We start from the raw sequence: 25,352 nt of genomic DNA, 5'->3' as shown, positions 1-25,352 counted from the left end.
TGGCTAGCTCATTCCTAGCACCCAGGAAGGGTGAGATAAGAAGACAGTTTTCTCCTAGAGAGTATTAGTAAGAATTAAGCCAAGTGAAAAAGAAGCGCTTCCTCTCAACTACTTGACAGCCCTTTAGAAAGCTCTGGAGAGGAGAGGTACGATGGTGGTGAAAAATGAGCAGGACCACACTTGCGAATTTTCCAAGGAAATTTACTTCTACTCCAAGAAACCAAACTTTAACATCTTAGGCATTTTAAAGGAAGAATTTCCTCAAAATATATTAGATTGAACCATAAGCAATCAGCATTTTTGTAGGTCAAAAGCAATCAGCATTTTTGTAGGTCAAAAACAGTCGAATGTTAACAATTTCATGTGATTGAATTGTACTACATGCCTTCCAACTTTTTCTACAGCAGAGACAGGCAAATTTTTTCTTAACAGACCAGACTGTAGGTATTTTAGGCTCTGAGGGCCAAGAGGCAAAACAGATTACGTAGGTAACCATTCAAAAACATGAAAACCATTGTTAGGCCCTACAAAAACAGGCATGGGCTAGATCTGGCCCATGGGCCACCCTTTGCCAATCTCTGTCTTACAGTATGACAAGGGTAAACTTTTTCTGATAATGTTCACTATAAAAATGGCTGACCTTAGAGTAATACAGTGATGCCCTTGGAGGATACGAAAGTCTATCAGTAAAAGCCACTGCTCCCATCCCAGCCAGCTCTAACGCTGGTGGTTGGTCTGAGCCCCCAGTCTGCTGTCAGCGCTCCCTTCCGCTGCTGCTTCCACCGATCTGGCTTATTTTAGAAGCGGTTGTCTGTGGGAGGGTTTGAGGATGGTTCTAACTTTTCTACGAAGAAAAAAGAAAAAGAAATGTACAAGGAAATGGGGCTTAACGGTAACTGTGAATAACCATTAACTCCAGAAAGGATAGGGGAGCAAAGGCACTCTGAGGAATTACCCCAAACACACCCCTGATTTGAATTCAAAATTCCAGAGGTCCAAAGGGCAGCAACAGAAACAGGTAAATACCTAAACAGCTGGCCCAAGGCTGAAAGACTAAAGAGAGCAAAAAATAAATTTGAGACAGACTATGCTTTATAGAAATAAGAGAGATCATTAAATGGGCAATAATCATTCTTCTCCTAAGTTATCAGGGTAGAGCCAAATAGGAAAAGGCTGCATTTGTAGCCACTCCCAAAAGACTACTGTTGGGAAAACTTAACTGTTGTGAGACACAGAAAGTCATCACTGAGGGAATCAACAGCTTCCTCCTATGGAGAATGTTAAGAAATTAGAGTCGGGGGCTTCCCTGGTGGCGCAGTGGTTGAGAGTCCGCCTGCCGATGCAGGGGACACGGGTTCGTGCCCCGGTCCGGAAAGATCCCACGTGCCGCGGAGCGGCTGCTGAGCCTGCACGTCCGGAGCCTGTGCTCCGCAACGGGAGAGGCCACAACAGTGAGAGGCCCACGTACCACAAAAAAAAAAAAAAAAAAGAAATTAGAGTCGGGGACTCTCTCGCCAACATGTATTCAACAATGACATACCCTGAGGACCTCTTCCGGGTCCATGAATTTTTTTTATTGCAAAAGAAGTTTTTAAATCATTGGGAAATGTTTCTAATTTATGGCATGGCTATTGTTTCAAATGTTGTGTATTGTGATGAAAAAGGAAAACGTAAACAAACAAACAAAAAAACCTGTATGTGAGTGGATGCGCTGAAACAGAAAAGGCAGATTGCTGATATACACTTCTGGTCTGTCTTATAGGGCCACTGAATTATAAAAATCCTAATTTAGATAACATTTCTCATCATGCAATATTAAAAACTTACCCTAGAGCGGATCCATTCTCCTGCATTTCTAAACACTGTCATGTATATCTTATAAACCTTCACCAGTTCAGTAGCCTGCAATATTCTACACTGAAAATTAAAGGAAAAAAAGAGAGAGACAAATCCCATACATACATGAGCTGCCTGGATAACAGTGAGCCTCTGGGTACCATCTGCCCATAGCGACCAGTCAGCACATTATCAGGGGCCCCGGCAGTTTCCAAGTACTCAGGAAAGACTGAGATGTTTAAGCTGTGGTACAGGGAGGGGGAGACAAAAAGAAAGTAGAAATAAAAAAACAGATTTAGAATAATGATTGCATATTTTCATTCAAATGCTACTGATGACCACAAATTTCCAGATAACCAGGTTTATGAATTATTCATAGTCACATCCGAGATGAAGTCTCCCTGTCACTTTTGGCAGGCCCAGAGCACGTTGATGATTATTAGCATATGGCCCCTCTGCTAAGTGTGACAGAAGTGCACGTCGCTGCAAGTCTATCCATCAGGGCTGGCCCTCACTGGCCCTCTTTATTTATTTATTTATTTATTTGGCCACGCCACGTGGCATGTGGGATCTTAGTTCCCTGACCAGGGATCAAACTGCACTCCCTGCATTAGAAGGGCAGAGGCTTAACCACTGGACCGCCACTGGCCCTCTTTAGAGGACCAGACAACCCCACCCACGCGGAAGCTTTTTCATCTCACTCTTCCTTAACGTCAAGGAATAGCACTAGCCTGGTGCTTTGTTGTGACATCTAAACTGATATTCTGTAAAAAAAAAAAAAAAAACTCTAAAAGCTTGAAAGGAAAAACTAAATTTTCTACATTGGGTACCAAAGACATCAAATTAATTTTTTTTAACTTTTCATGGAAGCAGAACATAAATATAGAAAAGGATGCGTACCACACACAGCTCAATGAATCTTCCTCCACTGAACACACCAGATCAAAACCCAGAGCATTATCAGTACCCCAGAAACCCCCTTCGTGCCCCCTCCTAAAGGTACTACTATGCATAGATTACTTTTGCCCTTTTTTGTAGACATCAAATTGATTTATTGTCCTTATCCAGTCTTCACTTAAAAAGCATACGTTGAACGCCTCCTATATGTGAAGACATAAGGCACTGTCTCTGTCTTTAAGGAAAGCAAAGTCTAGTGGGACCAAGAAACACACACAGCTGACCCCAAAGGGCAATGGGATGAGCACAATGACTGAGATTCATGGCAAGCAGCCCAGAAATGGAGAAGTCGGGGAAGGCTTCCAAGTACCAGGGGTGCCTGGCATGTCCTCAGGCTGGGCAGGACTTAGCCAAGCAGGGACTGGGAAACAAGACAACTGAAAATACAGGAGTAAGAAAACTGCCTGGTGTATTGTGTTGCTGGGCTCTCTAGAGCGAGGCCAGGAAAGAAGCTGGAGCCCGACTGTAACCTTGTACACATATTCGAGAACTTTAGTTGCAGACAGCCACTGATGGATCAGAGCTGGGTTTCAGATGCATGACTCTCTCTCTGGATGGATTCAGAGAGGGCAGAGTAGCGGCAGGGAGACCAGTTAGGCTGGAGAGGAAGGGTGAAGATTAGGGCAGTGGAGGTAGGTGGGGAAGGGAAAAGGAGAGAAGAATTAGTACTTGGGAAACATCCAGACACTAAAAGCAGAGCAACATGGTACCTGACTACATGTGGGTGGACGGCAGTGACAAATGAGGTAGAGAGTACTAGTGAATTAACAAGTTTAATAAGGAAGACAACGGGTTTAGTTTGGTGCATTAGAAATTGAGATGTAGAAGATTCGAGTGAGGACAACCAGATATTCTTGAGAGTGAGGCTTGGGGAAGAAACCTGAGCAAAACGTAAAGGCACAGAAGTGGTCACTACATAGAAAGTAGCAGAAATTAGATTAGCGGGTGATATCACTGAAGGAACATGGGTAGAGGGAGAACACTGGAGGATTAGGGCCAAAAGCAGAACCGTAGAGACAATGACAGAACTGGCAGAGGAAAAAGATCTTCTGAAAAGGACCAAGGAAGAAAGGCAGGAGGTACCATGGAATACAATGAGATGAAGAAAGATAAGAAACGAAAACTATAGCTTTGCCTTTGACACTTAAGCAGTCACTGGCCACCTTGACTGAAGGTGGTTTCACTGAAGTGGTAGAGGCAGTGACAACAGAGCAAGTGAAAGAAGAGAAAGGAGAACGAACAGTTGTTGAAAGGCACGGGTGCTAATTAATGGAAGTCCGTATTGACAACAGTAGAGACAGAAAGGTTGAGAGTTCAAGAGGGAGGAGGTAAGGATGGAATAAAATCCCAAAGGAGGTGGGGGAAAAGGGTCAGGAGTACAAACGAAGGGGCTGACCTTGAAGAGGAAGGGGGAATTCACAACCCTCTTATATTAGAAGTATATTAGAGGAGTGAAAACAAATCTGGTTATAGTAAGTCTGTAGGTAACAGCACTAGGATATTAGAGGTAATAGACTAAATGACATCAATGTTGTAGATAAATAGCTGCTATGGTTCTTTGCTAGGAATAAGTTGACACATAAATGGTTTGATGACACAGATCTTGAAAATCTTGGTTTCTGGCATGCTACCCTGTTATAAGTAGTCTGACCCTGTTTTAAGGTAGATAAACATATACGCCAGTACATATCAAGGTGGAAAGGGGCATTTGCGAGATAGGCACACCCACAGTAGAACTTATTAGTAGTACCAAAAAAAATAGCATACAAGCAAAAGATTCAGAAGAACACTCTTCTTATAATGATCTTTGTTCCCCAGTGCCAACTTTTCCAAAGGTTTACATATAGTTTCATTTAAATGAAACCACTACCCACTATCGTACAAGGCCTCTTAAGATGCTTCAATTCAAAGATTCTTTCTAGCATGACTAACCTAATGAGAATGAAGAGTCAGACATCTTTAAGAAAAGGCAAAAAGAAGAGGAGGGTGGAGCTGGCAGCGGCACCTGCCCGCGCTTTCCTAGCGAAACGTCCCTTAAGACAGCAGCGCAGTCATCATCCTCCATTTCCTGCCCAACTCTTTCGCCTCAGGTTTTGGTGAATCCGGAAGTGGGTGGAGTGACCTAGCTCTTGGAAAGCACTCCAACGATGCCAAAAGTAGCAAGGCTCATTAGCAAATCTAACGCAATGGAAAACACCTTGAAAAGCAGATTTTCTGTTCTCTAGGCAGCCTTTGTGATCTCACAAACTCTGAGGCTGCTCCAGGGTTGTTTGTCTATTCTGGTCACATGAACATGTCTCCAGGCCATCTTTGGAAGATGACAGAATTTTAGAATTCTAGATAAACCCATCATTATCATCCTTGAAGTCAGCCAGGATTGAGATGGTTCCAGAGCCATCAGATGTCTACTGACTGGACCATTCGTCTTTGTGTCCCTGGGGCACGGGAGACAGAGCAAGCAGTCCATACATATGGAATCAATCGATAAACCAATACATAAGCGAAGAGTTCTCACAACGAGGAGGTAAAGAGGCCAATTAAAGGGTGAGAACAGAATTAGTCTTTCTATTCCTTCCTTTCCCACCCTAACTGACTCAGAGCCAAGCCGCAAATCGCATTCAACTGCATTTACTTTCCTCTTCACAGAAGAACGTCTCTGTGAACTCATAAATAAATATTGTGTGTTAAGAGAAATCAGAAATCATGAAATTATGAAAAACAGGATGCCTCTTAAGTGGGAAAATAAGTAGGTGCGAACATTTTGAGAGTACAAAGAAACAGAAATTGCCCACTTTACATCTATCTGCCTTCTTTGTTATCCTTTGGTGTGAAGGACAGACCCATTATTACTTTAACAGCAGGGTGCCTCTCCTCCCAGCCGCGCATTCACACAGCAACCCGCTCAGCTTCAACCCACTGGGCAACAGATCCTAATGAGATAATCAAGTCTCGCTTCCTTAAAAATTCTGATCCTAAAATATATTTATATTATGCATCATCTCATTTCTTTTGTAACGCATAAGCTCTAAGGTATCACTGATCACACTGAACACATTTTACACATGACAAGAAGCACACTGTAGCATTGTTTGGAAACAACTTTAAGGATAAAGTTCCCAAAAGTGAGGAATAGTGGGGTTGTTGTTTTGTTTATTAGTATGTACTATGTGACATTTTTCTTAACTGTTAAAAAATAACTCGGTCCTGAAACATCCAATCTGTTTCTGCCCATCTGAATAGCAATATATGGAGAAGGAAACAGATCTTTGAGACTGCCATCCTTTTTCCTATTCTTGATTAAGAATCTAGGAGACCAAGATGAACAATACACCATTCACTTGAATGCAAGCCACCAAGGGGAGGAAAGGAATATTTATGCCAGTGCACAAAGTGTTTAGTGTGCAACTTTTTAATTACTATATTTATGGTATTACCATAATATATTCACTAACACAAATGCTCTACAGGGACATTAATCCTCAACAAATACATCAATGCTTCCCTCCTCTCCTCCAAATTCTTATTATGCTGACATGGGACAAAAATGCCAAGAATTCTCTCCGAAATAAACATTTCATGTCAACAATCACTTGTTCTACTATCTCCCTTTCTAACTGTTTTATAACATAACAACTCTACTTAAGTATTTGCTATTAACCTAAAAGACAAATTTGTAAGCAAAATATTTTTTAAAGGGCTTTGTTTAATGTAACATCTTTTTTGATACGAAAGCTGGTTCAAGCTACTAAAAAAGTTGATTATGTTCTAAATAACATATTCTGTAACTCATCAAATTATAAGTCTCTGTATCACTCTGCACTTATAGTACTATATAATTTCTGCTTTTTAGAAACCTCAAGGGGTAAGGCATTGAGGATGATGAAGAGTTTCACAATGGCTGAAGGATGACCCACCTAAGTAATAAAATGGGTTTAATTTCAACCATACTGGATTATTTATTTTTTTTCCTAAAAGGTAATGTCTTCTCAGAGAATCCAGAATGTGATTAGGCTTTGGTGACACAAGATCATCAATATGACTATCAATTATCATGCTCTGTTAGAACATGAGAACACTATCTCTGAGGAAAAGAAGCTGGCCCAGTGGATACCAGGCAGATGTTGAGTTTCTACCACCATGATGAGAGCTAGATGGGGAGTTCCCACCAAAGCAACAAGACACTCTGAGAATCAAAGGGAAGAGACTGATGAAATTCAAACACCAAGGAAAAGGAGAGCCAAAGGTGAAATCTAAGTCACAGATCCAGGTCTAGAGCCAAGTGGAGTCAGGATGTGAGTGGAAGATGAATGGATGGGATAGAGGGACAGGGCGTAGGACTGGCTTTATGTGTGTGCTGCTGGTAACGGGACTGACCTTGCCTAGAGTGGCCAGTGGCAAGACAACCTTTCCAGGCACAGAGGGATGTCTGTTCCTCTACTCAAAGGTTGCTGACTGCTATATTTTGGGAGATATTTTTGCCTACCTTTCATAGTTTGGTTATGTCCTCTCCCTTGCTGTCAAGAGTTGAGTCTCATTGCTTTTAGAGTATCAACCTTTCTCTTCTTCAAGTCAGCTATGATTTTGGAAACCAAATAAAACTAAAAAGCATAAGAGAATTAAAACTTAAAATACCAAGCTCCAGATAAGTTCTGAAGGACACAGTACACAGACTCTGAACCCATACCGGGGCAGCTGAGATGTCTTTTTTGTTTATTCCTTGGTTCTTACAGAATTCAAATCGTATTCCTTAAGTAAGACTAGCACGAAGTCATTTAGTACAGACAGAGCCAAACCTAAAACATGCCCTGGGGTGTTACTTTTATTTATTTTTATTTATTTTTAATTTTTTTGCAGTACGCAGGCCTCTCACTGTTGTGGCCTCTCCCGTTGCGGAGCACAGGCTCCGGACGCGCAGGCTCAGCGGCCATGGCTCACGGGCCCAGCCACTCCGCGGCATGTGGGATCTTCCCGGACCGGGGCACGAACCCGTGTCCCCTGCATTGGCAGGCGGACTCTCAACCACTGCGCCACCAGGGAAGCCCCTGGGGTGTTATTTTTAAGTGACTGCAGTTATATTTCAAGGACTTCTTTTAGAGAAACCCAATAAGTTGAATATCCAGGAACACAACCGAACCAATTGCTCTGATGTGAAGTACCTGGGGAAATGTGGGAATAAACTCAAAAGCTGAGGAAGGGAGGGCTTTGTCACAGGATAAGTAAGTGGCTGTGGGCAAGTCAATTAGCCTTCTACTCCCATCTGTAATATGGGTTAATGATACCTACCTTGCAAAGGTATGAAGAACAAATGAAAGGCTCAGACGATACCAAAAAATGTAAATTAGACCTTAATTAAGTGGCAACGCACTACATAACTCCCTATGACACACAGATCTTTATTTAGAGCTGAGAAAGTCATCTGCCTAGTGGTTCCTATCCAGCTCTCACCACCTCATATGATAAGATCCTCTTCCCAAATTATTTTTGACAACTTTCCTTTTGGTTAATAAATAAAATGTTTTCAACTTAACTGTTTAAATAGCAAGTACAAGTATTACTGCATTTTCAGGTAAAAAAAACTAGAATGTAAGGCTTCCCCCCATTATGATATTCCCACTTTGTTTCTTCCTCAACTTTTTCTTATTCAAATGATTTCTTTTCCCTTTTTCCCATTTTTCTTTTTTGAATCCTTGCTTTCTCACTGTAAGTTATGCCTCTGCAATAACAGTAACTACCAGCTTTATGTTATTTAGCAGTTTACAAGGCACTTTCATATACAATACCTTATTTCCCTTAAAGTACTTTTACTTTCTTCCCTTTATTTTTACCTTGCTCCACTTTCCAAAACACAAATAGGACTTCCTAAAATCATAAAGAAGCAATTTTTCTCCTTCCGACTGCCAACACATTACACAATACTTGGCAGAGTTGTCTAAAGCAAGTTAGACTATATAGAGTATACCTAAATCCTGACGCATCCAATTCTTCTTGCAGATTATTTTTTTCTCCCCTGGTGATGATCTTTTGAAGTTAAAATACAGTGAACATTATGTAAATATACCACCATGTTAAAATAAGACAGGAAAATCTCTTTAAGAATCATCAAAAATAGTAAATGAAAAATAAAAGGGAAAGATGAGGTAAAAAGATTTACAAAGAGAAAAAGAAAAAGCAAAGTTGATGCTTTGGCTTCCAGGAAAATCTCCATAATCTATCTCACCAGACCTATTTTTCTCCAAGCTCTGCATTAAATAATCTGATTATTAAACCTGTGAAAAACCACAAGGGATGAGCCCATCTCATTAAAAAAAGATGATCTTTTGAATTATGATCATGAGAAGGAGCATCTATTTCTGGTTTTAAGGACAGAAGTACTTCCTGTTTCTTGCTCAGAGGCAGCGACACTTCTAGTAAGCTTCAGCACAGCACAGATGCCTAGCACCCTTTACCTATCATGATGAAAACAGGGACCTTCAAATAGAAATGTTTCCTCTCAGAAGCTCTACATACTCTCAACCCTGACCAACAAAGAACATGAGGTGTCTGAAACAGGAAAATATTAATTCTACCATATGAAGGTAAACATTATTTAAGAAAAAAAAAAAGGATTCTGTAAACTCTAGGGTGGGAATCAGATCAGATTCCCCTATACTCATTCAAACCCTACAGGACACAAAAAGCTTTAAAGTTTGAATTGGCTTTCCCTTTGCTTTACAATGGTTGAATAAGGCCCATAGTAATTTTACAGAAATTCTTGACATACCTTAATACATTAAACATTATTTAAAAAATCAGTTGTTAAAACTGGAGAACTAATAAAATTTAAGGAAAAAGTTGAAAGAGAGGTCATATTTGGTCCTGATTCTGCTGTGGTGTTCACATGTTCAATAATGTAAGCCTTTGGCACATTATGAAATCTTCTTCATTTTACAAGAGATATTCTGAGATTTTATCCTGGGAATGAGAAAGATATCATGGTCTGACATTCTTCTATAGAATCTACAGAGATGCTTCATGGAAACTCAGTATCCTACAGAATACAGCTGGGACTACCACATAAAACGGTACTTAGAAAAGAATGTTTTTCCAGCTTGGACACAAGTCAAACTAGTAGGGAATCTAAGAAAGACTGACCCAACTGGGATTATGGCCGTGGAAAACCTGAAGGGATGGAAGTCATTTCTTTGAAATGTTGTAAATTGTGTGTGTTATTCTTGTGACTGGGTTTGAGGTCAGACTTGGAATTTATACCTAAGAGATAACTGACCCTTTTTCCTGTTATGTACTCAAATCAAGAAAGGATGACACCTAGTTCAATTTTGACAGTGAGAGTAACAATCTCTGAATGAAACTGAAAAGTATAGTAGATGGAATCCATCCTAGAGTAACCAAATTAACTCTTCTTTAATGGACCAGACCACCATGTATCCAAATGGAAAGACCAAATCTCAAAAGTTCACGATTAAGGATTTTCAGCATCAAGTGGTGGATTATAATCATGTGCTTAACTGCATTCCCTCCACTAAATGACACCAAATAAGAGGAAGAGATAAACTCACAAGAAGAAAGAGAATGGAAAAAGAGAAAAATAATGGAAAAACTTTTTGGAAAATGGAAAGCAGATGGGAAAATGACGAGTGAATTTTCAAAGCAGGGACAGACAAAACTGAAATGCCTACTAGCAGAACTGACAGGAAGAAGCCAGGCAATACGGGGCACAGACCCTTCAGAAAGTACAAAGTCCAGTTCCATCCAAAGTGGGGGACGAATGGAGAAGGAAGCGCAGAGATGGCATTGAAAACCGGAGAACTGCTTGCAAGACATTTTAAGGAGTAAACCTCCAGATCTGTCCTTAGCCATGAAGCTTGTCAACTCTCTCCTTCCGCCTGAGAAAGTCTAGACTCAGGGACACTAGGAAGAGTGACGGGGTGGAGGTACCATTCTGAAACAGAGGACTGAGTCAAAGTGTACACTGAGTGGAGAGACCCCCAGCCCCTCCCTTGCTGGGTTTCTAACCAGCCCAAGAGAAGAGATCTACAGTTACCAAAACTAGGGAGAAAGGGGGCTTCTGAAAACAGAAAATCATCCTAGGGCAAGTAAGGTCACCAGGTGACATGAGAGAGCCCTGTCAGCTTGTTTATGCACAAAGAGCCTCCACATAAATAAAAATGGACAGCAAATGATCACCAGACATGTGATGAAGAGCCTAACGTGACAGACAGGAACTTTAGGAGAAAGGACAGTCAGTCAACGCTGGGAGTGGGGAGAAAACTTCATACACATTATTAAAAAGACACTTGCATCCATAAAGCAAAACAAGAAGAGGATGCTATAAAATAGAAATATTATTAGAACAAGAGCTATTAGAAATTAATATTATGATCACAGAAATTAAAAATCCATAGAAGGGTTAGAACATAATAGAGATTTAAATGTTCCCCAAGAGTAGAACAAAAAAATAGCAGGATAGAGATCAGGGACTTTTTTTTTTTTTTTAACAATAAGTAAGTTGGAGGAAAAATACAAAAGTTCCAGCATCTGACAAATAAGAGTTTCAGAAAAGAGAAAACAGTGGGGAGAAAATTATCCTCCACCACCTGCCGCAAAAATCATCACAATGGATGGAAAAAGTTACACACCAAGGCACATTATGCTGAAACCTCAGAACATTAGGGGATTAAAAATAAAAGACTCTAAAAGCTCCCCCACTACACCCCTCCCAAAAGAAGCCACATATAAAGTAACATATAAAGTCACATATAAAGTAACCAGAATCAGAACAACATCAGAACGCATCCAACAATAGCAAAATTGGAAGCAGAAGAAAATGAAGCAGGGACTCCAAAACTCTCAGGGAAACTAATTTCCCACTTTAAATTCTGTATCAATCATATGTGAGGAGAGACTAAGTGATATTTGCACACATGCCAGATCTCCAGAAAATTACATCATACACACTCTTCTTTCTCAAGAAGCAACTGGGCAATGTGCCTCCCCCAAAAGAAAGAGGAAACCAGGAGAGATGCTATTCAGTAAACAGGTCAGTCAAGAACTCCTAACATGGTAGTAAAAGAAAATTCCGGGTCAACAGCTGTGCATAAGGCCTCAACAGCAAACAGTCCAGAAGGGAGCAGGCAAGCAGAAGGCTCCCGGAAAAACGTCACACACACCACAGACACACATAAAAGAACTGAGAGCCAAGCCGTTGTGTTTGAACTTATTTGAGAATTTGGGGCTGAATAAGTAGCACATAAATAGAATAGGAAGCCAAAAAAAAAAAAAAAGATTTTTTTAATATGCTGAACAAGAAAGAAAATAAAATCACAGTACACTGCATAACTCAGCTGTGAAAAATATTTATGGTGAAAATAAATCGAGATATAAACTATCTCAGAGAATGAGAGGCAGGTATTTAAGGGAGGTATTTAAGGGAGGGAGTGTAAAAGAGAGATAACCCCTTATATTCCTTAATAGAAATTCAATGTTTAATGTCTAGAAAAGAAAAAGAAAATTCAAGAAACATCATTATAAAGATAATTAGCTACATGGAAGTAAATATCAGAAGAAGAGCTCACTGAATTGAAAGTAGTTGCCTCTGAGAAATGGGAAATGACGATGCAAATGAGCAGGCAGCAACTTGTAAGCTAATATATGTATTACTGCAAATAAAAAAACATTTTTAAGAGGGTAGAAATTTATGAATAAAATATATAAACCATTTATAAATCATCTAAGACAAACTGATAATGTGAAGTTTCATTTTATACTATAAATTAAAAAAAACAGATAAACCTTAATCTGCTCCTCCTAATCAAATTGTTAAAATTCCATTTAATGCATTTCATCTTAAAGTAGTAAGGAGCACACCGTGAGAGGTCAATTATACCTAAATTGTCAAGTGACACCTCTAGCCTTAGTTAACACGTGATGAAAGGGTCCCTGGATACCAGTGCACAAGAGGGAATCCGCCATCTCTGTTATCATAGAGTGGTCAACTACAGCTTCAAACAGATAAACATGTTGGCTGCTCCCCATCTACCAGAGCCCAGATGGTGGTTTCTTATAGCGAAGATTTGTCCTTATAGAGGGAAGAAAGATGGAGACTATTCAGCATCTGAACCCCCTTCCTATATTTGGGAAATTTCTCATCATATGAGTATTGATGAGAGACACACCTGTCAACATAGAGACAAAAATGGTTGGACACTCACCTTGCCAGACTCCCTTGCAGCTAAGGCATGGGACCTAGTCTTGGCCCGACCTGCATCTAAAGCTGGAAACAGGGGCAGAAGGAACTTATTGTGGGTGAGGGCAATGGCAACAACATCTAGTGCCCAGAGGCAGCCGAGGCTGAGGTGACAGAGTTGGTAGCAAGTGTCTGGTCCCATTGGTGTGGTCAGTGTGAACCAGCATGATCCTGTGTTCAGTGACAGGGTCCACCCTGCATAGAACTAATCATAGCATATGACCTTGGCTATGAATCTGGCTGTGTAGTCTCTAATTGCTCCTGACCTTTTCCTAACTTTTAGCAGTTCTAGAAACCACCCAACAGCATCTTCTCCATAAATTACTTCTCTGCGTAAAGCATTCAGCCAGTCTCCACTGCTTCTGTCTCAGAACCCTGCCTGATACATTGCCCCAGGATACACAGGGGGAGATAGGTGGCCATCTCTTGAAGTTAAGAATGAAACATTTATGTTCCTTATGATACCAAGGCAGAATCAAGGACATTTTTCCACAGGGAAACATGGGGGAAGGTTAGGTTTTAAAGTACAAATAAAACTATACCGCTGGAATGTTATGGGTTAAAAGTTTTAGCGGGCTCATCTATTCTTTGAATTCTTTTCTCCCATTAGAAAACACATTCCAAGTTCAAAACCACTAACTGACTTGACAACAAGCCACGAGAACGTAATCAGTTTGTGAACTGGGAGTTGTCACTACTCACATTTGGCAAAAGACTTGTGCTCACGCTTCTCACTGTTGTGAGTGGGCAGAAGAGCAGTGGGTGAGGAAGAACAATTTTCTTTGTCTTTCTACTTAACACAGAGCTTTCTGAGAGCTGAAGCTATTGAAAACCAGTGGTCAAGAACTGCACATGAATATGAAAATGCAAACCAAGGCAACCAAAGATTTATATTCAGCCGTAGAAACATCAATATTGCTGAAAAGCTACATCCATCAGCTCAGCCTACTGCAGCATATTTAGTTCCAAGACTGAGAAAGCTGAACCCTAGGCAATTTATCTGCATGTGTGTTGGGCTAACCACACAAATTTTGCAGACGAAGCTGGAAGTTAAGATAGATAGATTAGAACAAACTGTTGATGTGACCAAAAGGGCTTCATAAAAGAGTAAAGTGCAATCAGGACATTAATAGAAATGTGGATGGAAAGAAAGAAAGCCTCTCTCTGTGGTGCCCATTGTTTCTGGAAACTGAGGAAGTCTTTCATGACAAAGAACAGCTACAGTTTTTGTTAGTCATACTGAACAAGATGATACGCACTCTGTAAAGAAGGCTAACAAAGTAAATGCAAAGCCTGATGTACGCACGTAATTTCCCCTCCTGTGGTGTTATTTCATAAAGACTTGCCAAGAGATCAATCCCTCAGTCACAGAAGTCAGGCTATATAAATCACTTTGGAAAAAAAATTAATTGTATTTCAGTTGGTGATGTAAATGCTACTTCAAATTCTATCAACTGCCAAAGCATCTTTACCATATATTCTTCTCCTGTGCCGTCAGTTCCCATAAAATATCTAATGGCCACTAAAACAAGAGCTTTATTCCACAGTTGTCCAGGTGAATTATATTGTGCTCACACAGTGTTTTGAAAAGCTGAGATAAATTCATCTCAGTTAATCCCAGATCACCACCCCGCCCCCAGCTCCCTGTTTCATTTGGAGATTACAATGGACAGTGATTCCACACAGCAACATGCGTGTGTGTCAAAGTAAATATGCAATCTAATCACCACAGCTCTGTACAGAACAAAGCACAGGTTTTGATTTTGCTACTTAGGTTTCAGAAATGAAAAGGTGGGGGGATCCCAAGAAATCAGTCTCAAAAGCTTTTTCCAAGACTACTTTTGTGAGAAATTTTAAAATAAGGCTCAGTTTCTGATACACAAGTATAAAGGAGGCAAATTCACAGCTAGTTACTGAATTTCAAAATGGTGAAACCCTAAAAGCTATTTCCAAAACAGACTCACTATATCCAAAGCCTGAATTAATATTTAGGTATATAGAAATATTTCTTTGTTTTTCTCCCCTCTCCAATGGCTTAAGAGATCATTCAGAAATTCACACTGAGGGGTTTTGTTTCATTCTGCATAGGTTCTGCTTCCAGCCATCATAAGTAGCAGATTTTTTTTTAACTTTTACTATAAGAATCTCTATATCAGTATATAATCTCTCAAACACCTTCTTCATCTAAATTTTTTAAACAAATGACAAGATGTAACTAAAATGGCATTGGTTTCACCAATATCACACAATGTAAACTGACAGTCAATGAAGTTCTAAGGAAACTATAAAATGGTGAAACATTATCGCTCACTTGAAAAAGTAGTAACTGAAAGCAAGTCAAATGAACACCAATCCTTCAACATTTACTACAAGCACAGCAGTTTGTAGTAGGTGTGGAACAGGAATGCGGCATGTGACACACCTACTGGCAACAGGGAACTTAGCACATTGCAGAAACATGACACATGGAACACTGATGAACACTGGATCACAAGCCCCCCAGAAAGATTTAAATGTGAAGGACAAGAGGTTGGATAGGTCAACTGAGACCAATTTCTGTCATATTATTAAGCCCATTATACACACTTAAAAGATTTTATGTGACATGAATACGTCCACACCTCTTATATCATGAAGGATACCAATCAACAATACTGTCAAAGTCAACTTCATGCAACTAAGAAACTTTACCATATCTTTCCAACATCACTCATATTACTGTATTTATTTTTGACCAGTCTGAGTCTCCCACTGGACTATGAGATATTACAGGTCAGAGGTGTGCCCTATTGAACTTTTAATACTTAGCTCTTGGCACCACTGAACACAGAATAGTCCAATATACTGATGATGAATGAATGAATGGCACTAAAATAGTAGCTATTTATTTGGTGATTTATCTGAATACAAAGATTGATTCTTGACAATAAAACAAAGTTCAGGAGGCTTCTACAAAGTTATATTTTACTAAGAAAACAGTCAAAATTAAGAATCAAAAAATACGCAAAAGAGGTGTTCACTGAAGCATTATTCATCATAGGAAAAATGGCAATATTCTGAATTTTCAACAATTGGGCAATGTGCTGTTTTACTACGGTCAAAGACTGGATAGATTATGGAACCATTAAAAATGACAAACATGGGGCTTCCCTGGTGGCGCAGTGGCTGGGAGTCCGCCTGCCGATGCAGCGGACGCGGGTTTGTGCCCCGGTCCGGGAGGATCCCACGTGCCGCGGAGCGGCTGGGCCCGTGGGCCATGGCCGCTCGGTCTGTGCATCCGGAGCCTGTACTCCGCGGCGGGAGAGGCCGCAGCAGTGAGAGGCCCGCATACCGCAAAAACAAAAACAAAAACAAAAATGACAAACATGAAGGCCTGCAACAGAGGAAATTAAGATGTAACAGTAATAAAAAAAGAAGGGGTCAACATAAGATGTATACTACAACTACAACCAAATAAAAATATATACATATGTTAAAAAAGACTGGAATGAAATACACACAAAAATACTTGTTTAAGTAAATAGATTTGGAGCTTATAGGTGATCTTTCCACTCTAAACTTTTTGTAATACTTGATATTTATATCATCATTTATAGCTCCTATGGTAAAACTGTTATATTGCCATTACAGATTCTTGCAAAAGTAGCATTTTAACATTACGTGTCTAACAGTAATTGTTACAATGATTATTAATAGAAACTTATTTCATCAAATCTAAGTGCTACTGGAAGCTACACCACTATTTTATGTGCTAAGAATAAAAACGAAAGTGCTGCCAAGAACAGTTATAAGATGTCAGCAATGGCAACATACATCAAATTTCACGAATGTTAAAATGTGAAAGATGTATGTCTTAGAATCAATGAGACAGAAAAAAGAATAAACAGAATAAAGCAACTGTACAAGAAACTATTTTATTGGTGAAATAAAAGTGATTTCTAGATAACAAGAAACTAACAAATCTACGGGGAAAGTGATAGAAATCTCTTATCAAAATAAATTATTTGACTCACAAATAAGTGTATATAAAGACTGGGATAATGAGAGAAACAAGGACATCACACAACAGAAGTCAAGTCTTCATCACACCCCTGAGATCAAATATACTTGGTCCAAATGGATTGAATAAATGGACTACCAAGAAGTAATTAAGGGTTTCCCTGGTGCCACAGTGGTTGGGAATCCACCTGCCAATGCAGGGGACACGGGTTCGAGCCCTGGTCTGGGAAGATCCCACATGCCGCAGAGCAACTAAGCCCGTACGCCACAACTACTGAGCCTGCGCTCTAGAGCCTGCAAGCCACAACTACTGATGCCCGCAAGCCACAACTACTGAAGCCCGCACACTTAGAGCTTGTGCTCCGCAACAAGAGAAGCCACCGCAACGAGAGGCCTGCGCACCGCAATGAAGAGTAGCCCCCGCTCGCCATAACTAGAGAAAGCCAGCGCGCAGCAACGAAGACCCAATGCAGCCAAAAATAAATAATTAATTAATTAAAAAAAAAAAAGAAGATAATTAAGGTAAGCCAACAGGCCTGGACAAGAGTTTTTAGCTCGGGGTAGGGTGGGGGCTATGAAATGAATTGCTTTGAGTGGCATTCCCTTGAAAGTAATGCTGAAGCTTCCTGTTGGTTTATAATCACAGAGAGGGCCACTGACTGAATTTTGGTAACCTCAAAATTTTTGCATGGAGGAGTAAGATGGGAAGAAGCAGTAAGTCCACATCAGTGAATGAAGCATCATGGTTCACAAAAACAGAGTTAAAATTTGTAATTTTCTACCCAGTCCTCTAAGCTTTCCTCCCTAAGTTCACGCATTTCTATAAACAATTGTCTTTTTACTTAAAATAATAATGGAAATGAATTAATCTCACCTGAACTTTTAGCAGTTTAACATGAAGAAAATGTAAGGAACTTTCCAGTTGGAAACCAAATCACGGGACACCACCTTAACTATCCCTGAGAGAGTAACCACAACAATGCCGCAACTATAAGAACAAACTACAATGAGCAGTGAGACAAAAATATCACCCAAGAAGAAAAAATGTCAAGTGCATTATTTTAAAAGCACTGATTATTTAAACCCTTCATACATCTACATATGTAAAGGCAAAGGGGTCTTACTCATTGCAAATAACAAAAACAAAATACAGAAGTCTAATACTAAACTAATATAAACATCAGTTTGCTTACTGTAAGAATGAATAAAAGTCATAAAAGCCAACCTCTGGGAAAAATCAACAAAGCCAAGAGTCTGGTTCTTTAAAAAGTCCAACAAAATTGACAAACCTTTAATTAGACTAAAAAAAAGGGAAGAAGACTCAAATGACTAACATCAGAAATAAAAAAGAGAACATTACTACCAATTGTAAAGATATAAAAGGGATTATAAAAGACTACTATGAACAACTGTATGGTAACAAATTTGACAACCTAGATGAAATGGGTACGTTTCTAAAAACACCTACCAAGATGGAACTATGAAGAAAGAAAATTAGACCTATAACTAATAACAAAACTGATCAGTAATCTCAGAAAGAAAAGCCTAGGACCAATGGCTTTACCAGTAAGTTCTATCAAACATTTAAAAAAGAAGAATCCTTCTCAAGTCCTCCTAAAAAAATGAAAGAGGGGGAAACACTTCCAAATTCATTCTATGAAGCTATAGCATTACACTAATACCAACGAAAGTTTTCTACATAAAACAAACAAACCCCTACAGACCATTATCCCTTATGAATACTGATGGAAAAATCCTCAGCAAAATACTAGCAAACAGAATGCAACAGCATATTAAAAGTGGCATTTATTGCCGAAATGCAAAGATGGTTCAACATATGAAAATCAAGCAATGTAATGCACCACATTAAAAGAATGAAGGAAAAAAAATATCACCTGATCATCTCAATTGATGCAGCAAATAAACCTGAAAAATTCAATACTCTTTCATGATAAAAAACACTCAACAAATTAGGAATAGAAGGAAACTACTGCAACAAAATAAAGGCCTTATATGAAAAACCCACAGCTAACAATATACTCAATAATGGAAAAGGCTGAAAGCTATTCCATTAAGATCAAGAACTAGGCAAGAATGGTCACTCTTGCCACTTCTGTTCAATATAGTACGGGAAGCCCTACCCAGAGCAATTAGGTAAGAAAAAGAAATAAAAAGCATCCAAATTGGAAAGGAAGAAGTAAAATTATTTCTGTTCACGGATGACATGAAAACCCATCACAGATGTAGAAAACACTAAAGATTCCAGAAAAAGAAAAAAAAAAAGGTAGAATAAACAAATTCAGCAAAGTTACAGGATATAAAGTTAACACACAAAAATCAGTTGCATTTCTATACATTAACCATGAACAATCCAAAATGAAGACTAAAGACAATTCTATTTATAACAGAATCAAAAAAGAATAAAATACTTAGGAATAAGCTTAACCAAGGAGGCAAAAGGCTTATACACTGAAAACTGCAAAATGTGGCTGAAAAAAATTCAAGAAAAGTCAAATAAATGGAAAGATATCCTGCATTCATAGATTGGAAGACGTAATATTGTTAGGATGTCAATACTACCCAAAGAGATACACATATTCAATGGAATCCTTATCAAAACCCCAAAGACATTTCTGCAATTGTGAAGTCCGCACATATTCTCTCTTTCAATAAATTTTAAGGGTGAATTGCTCCAAGTTACCAACAGACATTAATAATAATAAATCAACCTATAAAGTAATATATTGAACATTGAGAATTGGAAGCTACCATTCAGACATACAGAGGATTCAACGTTTAAAATAGGGTGGCATCATCACTAACATTCAGGCTGACAATGGACCAAATCCACAACTTTTTGCACGAGACAATCACAGGGGAGACTTGGTGAGCCTGTTCTGCCATTGCACTTGAAAAGCATACCAACGGAATAGTATAATATCAGATAATGATAACCCAGCAGATAACCCAGCAACAGATACCTGGGTCTCCACAAAACAGCTACAGTCACAAACCAGGGCAGTGTCAAGGAAGGTAATCACCATCATCAGATACAGAGAGGTTCAATTTGTTCAAAAATTGTACTGTGCATTTTTTTTTTTTTTTTGCAGTACGCGGGCCTCTTACTGTTGTGGCCTCTCCCGTTGCGGAGCACAGGCTCCGGACGCTCAGGCTCAGCGGCCATGGCTCACGGGCCCAGCCGCTCCGCGGCATGTGGGATCTTCCCGGACCGGGACACGAACCCATGTCCCCTGCATCGACAGGCGGACTCTCAACCACTGCGCCACCAGGGAAGCCCTGTATGGTGCATTTTTAGGAGTTATTATAGGTACACAGAATTTCTGATTGACAAAGACATTTAAAATCATATTACATGTGAAAATCATTTTATGGATAAGAAAATGAGGACCCCAGGAAGGGGTACCTATGTAACTCAAGGTCACACAACTAGCAGCTAGCAAAACCGGGACTAGAACCTAGGTTCCCAGTGTTTCTCCATCTTCCCTAATAAAACTCCTGAGCTTCAGGTCGGGAGTACCACCTTAGTCTGTTGGCAGAAAAAATCTCCCCACAAAATGATTTCTTTTTCTTTCCAGTTTTATTGAGCTACAATTGACATATAACATTGTATTAGTTTAAGGTGTACAATATAATGACTTGACATGTGTATTTATGACTAAATGGTCACCACAGTAAGTTAGTTAACATTCATCACCATGTATAGTTAAAAATTTTTTTCTCTTGTGATGAGAACTCTTAGGATCTACTCTCTTAGCAACTTTCAAATGTACAGTACAGTATTGTTAACTACAGTTACCATGCTGCACATTACATCCCCATGACTTATTTATCTTATAACTGGAAGTTTGTTCCTTTTGACTACCTCTCCCACCCACAAACCCCTCACCTCAGACAACCACCAATCTGTTCTTTGTTTCTGTAAATTCAGGATTTTTTTAGATTGTACACATAGGTGAGATCATACAGTATTTGTCTTTCTCTGCGTGACTTATTTCACTTAATATAATGCCTTCAAGGTCCATCCATGTTGTTGCAAATGGCAGCATTTTCTTCTTTTTGATGTCTGAATAATAGTCCACTGGATATGTATGCCACAGTTTCTTTATCCATTCAGCTGGTGACAGATACTTGCATGTCTTGGCTATTGTAAACAATGCTGTAATGAACATGGGGGAACAAATATATCTCTTCTAGATAGTGATTTCATTTCCTTCAGACATATACCCACAAGTGGAATTGCTGGATCTTATGGTAGTTCTATTTTTAATTTTTAGAAGAACCTCCATACTGTTTTCCATAGTGGCTGCACGATTTTACGATCCCACCAACAGTGCATAAGAGCTCCTTTTCTCCACATCCTCGCCAACACTTATCTCTTGTAGTTTTTTTTTTGTTTTTTTTGCGGTACACGGGCCTCTCACTGCTGTGGACTCTCCCGTTGCGGAGCACAGGCTCCGGACGCGCAGGCTCAGCGGCAATGGCCCACGGGCCCAACTGCTCCGCGGCATGTGGGATCTTCCCGGACCGGGGCACGAACCCGTGTCCCCTGCATCGGCAGGCGGACTCTCAACCACTGCACCACCAGGGAAGCCCATCTCTTGTAGTTTTGATGACAGCCATTCTAACAGGTGTGAGGTGATCACAAAACAATTTCTCAAAGATTCTTGACCACATCAGTATATGCCCAATATGATTAAACCACCTCACACCTGCCTTAGGAAAGGAACCTTCTAGGATTGTATGGAAGCCTTTGCACTGATTCTGAATTTTTTTTTTTTTTCTGTACCCGGGCCCCTCACTGTTGTGGCCTCTCCCGTTGTGGAGCACAGGCTCCAGACGCGCAGGCTCAGCGGCCATGGCTCACGGGCCCAGCCGCTCCGCGGCATGTGGGATCTTCCCGGACCGGGGCACGAACCCGTGTCGCCTGCATCGGCAGGTGGACTCTCAACCACTGTGCCACCAGGGAAGTCCCTGATTCTGAATTTTTTGATAGCTGTGGTTATTGTCCCATCCCTGGGGTAAGCAGTTAGGATCTGCCCTGTGAGAGGTGGACTTCCCAGTGTCAATTACTCTGGGAAGAGGCAGAGCCTGAGATAAGAAATGAAAACTAGGAAGGAAAGACCTGGCAGAAATCTTCCCTCTTCCAGGGCCTTAATCTATTGGATGCCTGGCCTCTACAACTAAATATGCTGATAGTCCCTTCTGGGAGAGGGGGCTGGTGGTCCAGGCCAGAGAGGTAGCCTTGTAAGGGCCCAGTGAGGATGGGTCTCAGAATGCCATATCTAGTAGCAATTTTATGGGACTCTCAGGGTTTTGTTGAAGGTCATAAACTCAACTTTTATCTACTATAGGGAATTAAGGACATGTTTCCAAGCTAAGGATGGAGTGGGAAATAGGAAAGCAGAGTGGGATAGCAGAGCTATCACAGTGCTGGCAGCAATGATTAGCAAGGTCTCCAAAGAAAAGGGAACCTTGGGACAGGAATCCAGGCATGAGAGCTAGGTTCACCTCATCATATGAAGACGGTGTCCTTTCCCGATCACCTCAGAAGAGGAAGTATTAATTTATAACTAGGAGACACAATGGGTTTCTTGCAAATCATTACAGGTTAAACAGATTTCCTGATACCGATAACACAGGATGATATTCAGTAGGTGAGCACCGTGATGACTGTCCAATGTTTATAGTCAGCATCCATTCTGATTGGCCAGAATCTGGTTGTCAACTATTTTGAGTCTCATCCTTCCAACAATAATACATGTCTCTCCATCTCAGTTTCTGCTATTGATTCCTAAGCCTTGGAGAACATTAACCTTTTTGTTAGTGCTTATCACAGATGCAGGAATGAATAAACACTATATTAATAAACTCTAAGCAATAGATACCATTCTTCCCACTTTATAGGCTAGAAAACCGAGGCTCAGAGAAAGAACTCACCCACAGACAGCCTGAGGCAGAGCCAGAATTTTATTCCAAAACAATTTTAAGATTGTATAGAAACAGTCCCTCTACTCTGGAGTAGGAGTCCCTCCTATGAAAGATAACATTGCAGGGAACAAGAAACTATGGGACTTGAAGGTAAATGCATCATTATCTCATAAAATATCAATATTAATATGGAAAAGACTGGTCTAATAAGCATGATTTTAATCCTACCCAACTCTCATGCTGCAATTATTGTCAAGCATTACCTGAACACCTAAAAAGCTTTTACATATATCTGTATGACAAAATACTAGTTCATGTCTTCAAATCCATGTGAACTATAAAACCAATTTAACCCTGTTTATTAAGAGAAAAGCCCCAGCATATATTCTATTAATGTGCACTGAATTCCTATGTGAATCTCACTTGATTAAAATATTATTACTATTAAAATATTATTACTATTAAAATATTATTACTATTATTACAAAAGACACAATTTAACAGATTTAAGGAAAAAGTTTGAATTCAACAACTTCCCCTCTGACAAAACCTCTGTTCTAAGAAATTATTTCCTCTACTTTCTACTTAGAGAACTAATGAAAGTACATCTGAATTAAATTACCACTGCTGTGGAAACACTGAAACTCTAAATAAAAACGAGCAATCAAGACAAGATTATCTCGAAAGATGCTAGATTCCCTCAACACTGCCCATCATCAGGACAGTCTTTAAATGCCCTTTCTCATAGGCTATGCCAGTCATTAGTTGTAATTAAAGTTCTTGTTGAAATTGGCTTATATCTCTCTACATCTGAATCTTTTCAGGTACCGCTCATTTTCTCTTCTTCCTACTTATTATAAGAGATCAGACACTAGTCTGCTTCGAAATTTTACAGGTACTACATCCACATTAAGGTAATTCATCAAAGTAGTCTGAATGCTGTGAAGATTATTTTTTTAATGATACAGAATGTCACCCAATTCCCTTATTAGTAGGGTGGTCATTGAATTTATCATCCAAACCAGAACACTTGGTTCTGCAAGGGGGCATTATCAAAAATAGCAACAGGCACAGTCAGGACTGTCCCAGCAGACTGACACATATTGCCACCCTACTTATTAAAGAACCAAACACCGTGCTTAAAAGCCGAAAGTCTCAAAAAAGTGAAATAAGGTTCATGGTGGGAAGGGGGGCAGAGTGGGTTCATGTGTGAATAGAAAGTCAGAAGAGTCCAATCAGAAGGTCAAGAGAAAGTTGCATTCTCTCTCAGGCACCCAAACGCAATGGCATTTCCAGATTACATAAACACAGCTCCTCCCCACCTTGGATATTAAAAGGGTTTGTACATATGAATCAAGTCTGTCATATGTCGTGTGCTCTCCTTATGTATTTATCGGTTTATTTTACGGCTACCCTCACACTCCTCCTCGATGTTACCTTATCTCCCACCCACACCCCACACCCCACACCCCACAAGCTTCCTTTCCCCTCTCTTCCTTATTTTATGTCTCATCACTGAACCAATAAACCAGAATTACTAGGAACTTGCTACATACCAGGCACTGTGCTAAGTCCTCCTACATAAAATGGGGATCCCAAAACTGAATTAGATTCAGTCCTTGCCAGCTCATTGTTCAAATTTTTATTCACCACACTTTGTTTAAAACTCAGTACAGGGGACTTCCCTGGTGGTGCAGTGGTTATGACTCCACGCCCTCAATGCGGGGGTCTCATGTTCAATGCCTGGTCAGGGAACTAGATCCCACATGCCTGCCGCAACTGAGAGTTCACATGCCACAACTAAGGAGCCAGTGAGCTGCAACTGAGGAGCCCGTGAGGCACAACTAAGACCCGGCGCAACCAAATAAATTAAAAAAAACAAAAACTCAATACCATTTCACCCCAGCCTCCATTTCTGCATTTCCTAAGCAGCCCAACCAAGGAGTACAGTTGCCAAGTTTCCTAGCGAAGTCACCTCTCTATTTATTTGTAGATAATTTAGTACAGTACATACACTGATATAAAAGAAGAATAAACTAAACAACTTTCATTAAGGCGTCAAAATTCCCACATCTTAAAAAAACTTTATAAAAGCTCTTCTGCTCTCCTAACCAAGACACGGCAGCTTTTGGAGGGGAACACTCTTTCTTGCATACCTTTTTCCTCCTTGAAGCTGATAAAGGATTATGTCTTGCTCACCACTGAATTTCCAGCACCGTGCAGAGTGTCTAGCACAAAATAGACACTCAATAAATATCTGTTGAATAAATGAATGAATGACGGGCTCATGGTTAATGACTTTTTTTTATGTCAACACCTCAAGATCTTTGCTCCATTGATCAACTCCTCTCTCAAAAGGCAGTCTCCC

General features: G+C 39.9%; 1 protein-coding gene across 16 annotated transcripts in view; it reads right to left on the bottom strand.

Moving 5' to 3' along the window:
* The window catches only part of APBB2 (amyloid beta precursor protein binding family B member 2), a 377,265-nt gene that overhangs the window by 234,445 nt on the left and 117,468 nt on the right, over positions 1 to 25,352 (bottom strand). For 15 of the 16 annotated variants that reach the window (XM_060148293.1, XM_060148295.1, XM_060148297.1 and 12 more), the window contains one exon: positions 1,963 to 2,079. The gene's annotated coding sequence lies outside the window, so the exon portion shown is untranslated. Of the gene's footprint in view, positions 1 to 1,962; positions 2,080 to 25,140; positions 25,192 to 25,352 lie in introns of those variants that run through there. The other variant, XM_060148288.1, reaches the window with a different exon arrangement.

This window comes from Lagenorhynchus albirostris, chromosome 4 (assembly GCF_949774975.1).
Source record: "Lagenorhynchus albirostris chromosome 4, mLagAlb1.1, whole genome shotgun sequence".
Lineage (NCBI taxonomy): Eukaryota > Metazoa > Chordata > Mammalia > Artiodactyla > Delphinidae > Lagenorhynchus > Lagenorhynchus albirostris.
The sequence above is the reverse complement of the archived record's forward strand: the minus strand, read 5'-3'. Positions and strand labels throughout refer to the sequence as shown.